Here is a 6,887-nt window from a genome sequence, read left to right on the forward strand (position 1 = left end):
AACCAATTTACTTTATGAATTTACTTTATCGCACATTTACTTTCATTTAAAGTATGGTGCGGGTTTATCGTCCATACCAGCAAATTTATAGCACTTTATTTTTATAATCAAAATGAGGACCTGGAGTTCCTCAAACAATTACAGGGCCAGAAGTTCCTATTAATAAATGGCTTAATGTCCCAGATCTCGAGCTTGAAATTTTGGGTAAAATATGCATGATATCTTTTGACCTGAAGTTCAAAAATATATTAAGCTTGAAGATTATTGCGAATTCTAATGCATCTCATTTTTCTTTTGAAGATGGCAAATTTGGCAAAATTGGAATTCGCTACCCTAGACATTTCTGGGGACAACTACCTATCATGGGTCTTGGATGCCAAGATCCATCTGCGTGCTAATGGCCTTGGAAAAGCAATTGAAGATGGAAGTGATGCATCACCTGAGGAAAATGCGAAGGCCATGATTTTCCTTCGCCGCCACATTCATGAAGCGCTGAAAAGCGAATATGTGGTAGTTGATGAACCATTGGTCCTATGGAAAGCTTTATGTGAGAGATATAATCATCAGAAGACGGTGACTCTCCCAAGAGCTAGATACGAATGGACACACTTGAGATTTCAGGATTTCAAGACAGTGTCTGAATACAACTCAGCTATGCACAGGATCACCTCCCTTATGAAATTATGTGGTGAGAATATCTCTGAGGAAGATATGCTCGAGAAAACTCTGAGTACATTCCATGCCTCAAATGTGCTCCTACAGCAGCAATATAGGCATAGTGGTTTCACGAAGTACTCAGAACTTGTATCTTGCCTCCTGTTAGCTGAGCAGAACAACGAGCTTTTATTGAAGAATCACCAATCTCGCCCAACAGGCTCAGCACCACTTCCTGAAACAAATACTGCATCGCGGGAAGTGAATGCCACCTCATCTCGTGGCAGTATCCACAAATGTGGGCGAGGAGGCAAGCGTGGCCAAAGGTAAGGGAGTAGAAAAGATCGTGGTGCTCATTCATATGGCTTGAGGCCAAGGAGCAATCCATCCACGAATGGAAAAAATGCATCCAGAAATAAGGGAAAAACACAAACAAGCCATGTACCCAGAAATGATGAAAGCACTTGTTATAGATGTGGTGCAAAGGGACATTGGTTGCGTACATGTCGTACGCCGAAGCACTTGTTGGATCTTTATCAAGCTTCACTTAAAAACAGGAAAGTGGAGACAAATTATGTTGAACCAGATCCGCCAGCCATAGAAGGCTCATTGGAAATATCGCATCAGTTAGACAAGACGCATCTAGATGTTTCCGATTTTGTAGCCGAAGGGGGGAATGAAGTTTATGGGTCCGAATTGGATTAGATTCCTTCATGTAACATTTGTATTATCTGAAGCACTATTTTTTTATTCCTGTCTTCATTTCAATCCAATAAAAGTGGCAATGTTTGAATGATTGTTTATTGATTCAACTTATTTTATTTATTTGAAGGCATGGATATAAATTATGGATGCCCCCAAAACACGAGCTCTAGCAAAGATATTTGTCTTGCAGACAGTGCGACTACTCATACAATCCTCCGAGATCGAAAGTATTTCTCAAACTTGATGCTTACAAAAGCAAAGGTAACAACCATATCAGGTCCTGCAGATCTGATTGAAGGCTCAGGAATAGCCCAAGTTATGTTACCAAATGGAACAATACTGTCCATTCAAGATGCCTTGTATTCATCTAACTCCAGAAGGAATCTGTTGAGTTTCAAAGATATACGTTTGAATGGCTACCATGTTGAAACAAAGAATGAGGAAAACATGGAATATCTTTGCATTACTTCCAGTCATACCCAGAAGCGTATACTAGAGAAGCTTCGTGCTCTATCATCAGAATTGTACTATACAACCATACAGACAATTGAGGCACACAATGTCATGGACCAGAAGTCCATTGACTCAAATACTTTTAAGCTTTGGCATGACCGGTTGGGTCATCCTGGATCCACCATGATGCGTAGGATCATCACCAACTCTAAGGGACATCCCTTATTAACAAAACACATTATGGTATCAAGTCACAGCTTTTGCCAAGCTTGTTCACAAGGGAAGTTGGTGATCAAACCATCACAACCGAAAGTTGATGTTGAGTCCCCATCATTTTTGCAGAGAATCCAAGGGGACATTTGTGGACCTATTCATCCTCCCTGTGGACCATTTCGGTACTTTATGGTCTTGGTGGATGCATCTACCCGATGGTCACATGTTTGCCTTTTGTCCACTCGGAATATGGCATTTACTAGGCTCTTGGCTCAGATAATTAAATTGCGAGCCCAATTCCCAGATTATCCCATTAAGTCAATTAGACTCGATAATGCTAGTGAATTTACATCTCAAACTTTTGATGATTACTGCATGTCGCTAGGCATTGACATTGAACATCCTGTTCCCCATGTTCATACTCAAAATGGCTTGGCAGAAGCTTTGATTAAGCGTCTTCAATTAATAGCACGCACATTGCTAATGAAAACAAAGTTGCCAGTTTCTGCTTGGGGATATGCCATTTTACATGCAGCATCTCTGGTGCGGTTGAGGCCTATCGCCAACAATCAATACTCTCCAATACAACTTGTGTTAGGTAATCAACCAAATATTTCACATTTAAGAGTTTTTGGTTGTGCGGTATATGTGCCTATTGCACCACCGCAACGTACTAAGATGGGCCCTCAACGCAGATTGGGAATATATGTTGGCTTTGATTCACCATCTATCATCAGATATCTGGAACCCCAGATGGGTGATATCTTTAGGGCACGATTTGCGAATTGTCATTTTGATGAGACAATTTTCCCACTATTAGGGGGAGAAAAATATGTTCCTAAAGAACAAGGCAAACTCGTTCCTGAAGAACGACGTGAATTATCGTGGGATGTACCCACTCTATCTCATCTCGATCCTCGTACCGCTCAATGCGAAAACGAAGTGAGGATCGTTCACCTCCAAAGTATTGCAAATCAGATGCCAGATGCATTTAATGATGCAACAAAGGTGACGAAATCACATATCCCAGCTGCAAATGCACCTGCAAGAATTGATATTCACAATGGACAAAGCAATGCGCCAGCAAATGGCTCATCTGTTGCATGCCTGAAGCGTGGCAGACCACTAGGCTCAAAGGACTCAGTTCCTCGAAAGAAGAAGTTGATGGCCAAAATGAATCCAAATGAAATAAATGGAGAGCCCACAATTCATGGTTCAAATCCCTCTCAAGAGGGACATGTACTTCCTGAAAAGGAAAATGTCCTTGATGAGACACGTGCTCCTGAAATGGCAGTTGTACCTGAAAGTCAAGAAATCTCCATAAATTATACATCCACTAATGAATTATGGAACAGAGATGAGATAATCATCGATAATATATTTGCATTCTTAGTGGCTACTGAGATCATAAAAGATGATGATATTGAGCCTTGCTCCATTGATGAATGCACACGGAGTTAGGATTGGCCTAAATGGAAAGATGCAATCCATGCAGAATTAGATTCTTTGGAAAAAAGGAGTGTTTTTGGACCCATTGTTCCAACTCCACCTAATGTGAACCCTGTAGGTTACAAGTGGGTATTTACAAGAAAGCGCAATGAGAAAAATGAGATTGCGAGGTATAAAGCACGACTTGTTGCGCAAGGTTTTTCACAAAGGCCTGGAATTGATTATGTGGAAACATACTCTCCAGTAATGGACGCAATTACATTCCGTTACTTGATAAGCTTAGCGGTTTCAGAAAAACTTGAAATGAGACTTATGGACGTCATTACCGCATATCTGTATGGAGAGTTGGATACAGACATATACATGAAAGTCCCAGAAGGACTTAAGCTGCCTGAAGCAGCCAGGAATAAACCACGGGCCATGTTCTCAATCAAATTGAGAAGATCATTATATGGGTTAAAACAATCTGGGCGAATGTGGTATAATCGTCTCAGCAAGTATTTACTAAAGGAAGGATACACAAATGACCCTATTTTCCCATGTGTGTTTATTAAGAAATCAGAGTCTGGATTTGCGATAGTGGCAGTATATGTCGATGACATGAATTTAATTGGAACTCCTGAAGAGCTCCAAAAGACCGCTGATTATCTCAAACGTGAGTTTGAGATGAAAGACCTTGGAAAGACAAAATATTGTCTTGGCTTACAGATTGAGAACAGTGCTGATGGAATTTTGGTGCATCAATCAAATTATACTGAAAATGTATTAAAGCAGTTTGGCATGGATAAAGCTCATCCACTTAGCACTCCAATGGTCGTCCGGTCGCTTGACACTAAGAAAGATCCATATCGTCCAAAAGGGGATGATGAAATGGTCCTTGGTCCAGAAGTACTGTTGTTAATATTATGTTAACTCGCAATTGTACGGGGCAATTAGTAGTATAGCAAGACAAGTACGAGGTCGTACCCACGAAGACTGAGAAGTTAAAACTAGTTATGTACTTAGATTACCAAATTCAAGAAAGTAGGAGGTTATGTCTAAAACAGAATTTAAAACAAGAGTGGTTGTGATTGTTGAACAAAAGAAGCAAAATGAAATTGCAAACAAAAACAAGTAAACAAATGTAACAAAGAGTGGTTTTAAGAGTTGGAAAACAGATTTTGAGACTAGGGCATTCGAATCACCATAACAATTCAATTCTGGGTTATAAAGATTCAAGTAACAAGTCTAATTCAGATTCAAAGATTGATTCTAGCTAAAGTATGATTAGGCCATGGTGTTTGGTCCTAACCTTGTGTTCCTAATTCCCTAATTTGATCATTTGTTGTCTAACCTAAAATTAAGCATTAGGAACCCATTAAGCATAGAAGAACATTTTAAACAACCAAGTATGTATCTAATCCCTGTTGTCGAATGTCCATACATACTCTTCCTATTCATAGTTCAATTCGAATTAAAGCATGGTGTATACTCTTAATTCAAACCAAGATAGTTAACAAACAAGTTCTAATGGTGATCAATCATTCAAACAAGCATGTTAACTTATAAGCATAATGAATAAGAACATGAATCATGAATCAAACTTGAAACTCCAAACTTATAAACCCAGAATATTCATGTTAGGTTACATCGAAGCCCTAGTTATGGATTTAGCTACTCATAATGGAAAAGAGACTTGAACAGAAATGAGAAAACATAATGAATACAATAAGAGTAGAAAAACCCTTTTTCTGAAGTTCTTGTGGTGTCCAAGGCTTCTCCAAGTGCTTCTCCACTTCTAATGCTTCTCCAAGAGCTTCCCCACTTCTAGAAAGATGTATGAAGGATATGGAGGTGATTTGGGATGAGTTTGAGTGAGTGGTGATGGCTAAGGAAGATGAAATTCGTAGGGAAATGGAAGAGAGGTTTGCTGGAGTTGTTTTGGTGATTGTTGGAGTGTTTGGGATTTTGAGAGTGTTTGAGGATGGTTGGAGTGAATTGTGGGGGTTGTGAATCTCAGGATTTGTTGTGTCTTGAATGTGGAATGGATGTGGTATTTATAGGGAGAGGGGAGTGACAAATCTGAATTCAATATGGCTAATGCATACAACACTTGCATTATAAAAGATGAATTGGTTGATGCACTTCACTAATGCATACAACACTTGCATTATAAAATCTGAATTGGTTGATGCACTTCACCAATAGATCCCACCAGCAGCCCTAGCTCATCTTCATGTCACCATGACCAAGCTTCCAACCAGAAATGATAGCTCATACCTAGCTCACCATGACCAAGCATCCAACCAGCACATGCTGAGGTCAGCATAACCAGCAACTTCAAGGGCTTACAACTTGGGCTTCTCTTAATCAAATTAGGACTTTAAGCACTCGAAATTGAAGTTCAGAATGTCTTCTTTCCAGCCATATGTCATTTGGGCCAATCCAAGGTCGGAGGAGGAAGTTAAGGCCAAAACAAATTGCTAACTCATATTGCGCGCTGATAAAATCCATCCTGAGCATGGCTCTGTGTTTGCTAGGTAACAGACTCCATATTTATCCAATGGGGCTGAATTTTGGATATGTTATAGTACACACCCATTGCAACAACTTTCATGAAGAATGCTGCCTCATCCGAGCTGTGTAGGTTGCTGAAACAAAGCTTGCAATATGACCTACGGAACTGGACTGGCAGGGGGCTGTAGCCAAAATGAGTTTGTCTTTTAAGCTCTTCTTCCATTCATCCAAATTAGGCCTTAACATGCTTGAATTGCATGAATTATGCTCTCTTGCTCTATTGGCCTACAAAACACACAAAGGGAGGGAAATAACTTAGAATTATAGGAACTAAGCAAAAGAAGTAAGTAAATTGGGCATGTATATGTATGAAATTATGAGCTTAACACACCCCCAAACTTAGATTTTGCTAGTCCTCGAGCAAAACAAAAGAGAAACAAAGATAAAAACAAAACAAGAAGTTAACTAGACCACTTTCGTAGGTAACTCGATTGCATTGAGCGTATGCAACAAGCCTTTAAACCTCTAGGCATCCCTAGTAGGAGGAGTTGTGTCTCCTGAGGGTTTAACAGATACGATACCCACAAACGTTTTTCTAACTCTACAAAACAAAATGGTTAGAAAAACAACTTTGAAATCAACTAATGAAAATGAAAGAAAGTTTTAGTCATACCTCCAACACCATAGAGTTGCCAAGATAGGTCATCAATCAGTGTGTACAAGTGGAAGCTATAGCTCAAAGGCACACAGTTTCAAAGCAAGCACACTCAAACCTTGAATAGAGAACATGCTTCGACTCTAATTCTCACAGATAACACTCAATCACTCAGAACCTATGTTTTAATTCTCTCAAGAAAGCATAAGTGAGTGTATGAAATAGAAGCACAAATTTGGTTAGATCTCATGAAAGGAATTAA

At 39.5% G+C, this 6,887-nt stretch overlaps 1 pseudogene; it reads left to right on the forward strand.

Annotated features, from left to right (window-relative positions):
• Window positions 1-300: 300 nt before the first annotated feature.
• Window positions 301-1,359, forward strand: LOC110751987 (uncharacterized; annotated as a pseudogene).
• The last annotated feature ends 5,528 nt before the right edge of the window (window positions 1,360-6,887 follow it).

The sequence above is a fragment of the Prunus avium genome, chromosome 7 (genome assembly GCF_965620075.1).
Source record: "Prunus avium chromosome 7, drPruAviu1.hap1.1, whole genome shotgun sequence".
NCBI classification, from domain to species: domain Eukaryota; kingdom Viridiplantae; phylum Streptophyta; class Magnoliopsida; order Rosales; family Rosaceae; genus Prunus; species Prunus avium.